Consider the following 574-nt stretch of genomic DNA (forward strand, 5'->3'; position numbering starts at 1 on the left):
ACATAACAAATCTCAAAAACGTTATGCTAAGTGAAAGAAATCCAACACAAAACACTGTTTGCTTCATGATTCCATTGACATGATGAACATTTCATATATTTTTAATTGTAAAAGAAATACATGCTCATTGGAAAAAAATCAAATGATAAGGAAAAGATTAAAGTAAATATAGAACATCCACCCACTCCCTACACCCACTTCCCATGGGTGTCCATGGCAAATGGTTTGACATTCAGCCTTCCAGACCATTTTCTATGTATGTACAAATATCCATATGTGGGTATGTGAGAGAGAGTGTGTGTGTGTATGTGAACAAAGGGAAGGCATGTGACAATATGAGAGTTGGTAGTGGATATGTTTGTATGTGGAATATACATGAATGGATGGAGAGTGTGGTGTCTTGGAGAAAGAATTTGCATTGGAGTGTGGGGAGCAAGACTATGGTGGAATATGTGTTGAAGAGTGAGCCAGATGTGCCTATACTCACGCATGCTTTGAGTATATCTGTATGTGAGTGAGAGTGCATGTGAGAGTTTAAGGTGAGCATGTGCAGAGATGGGGTGAAGGGAGGACA

Source organism: Eubalaena glacialis, chromosome X (assembly GCF_028564815.1).
Source record: "Eubalaena glacialis isolate mEubGla1 chromosome X, mEubGla1.1.hap2.+ XY, whole genome shotgun sequence".
In the NCBI taxonomy this organism is placed as follows: Eukaryota; Metazoa; Chordata; class Mammalia; order Artiodactyla; family Balaenidae; genus Eubalaena; species Eubalaena glacialis.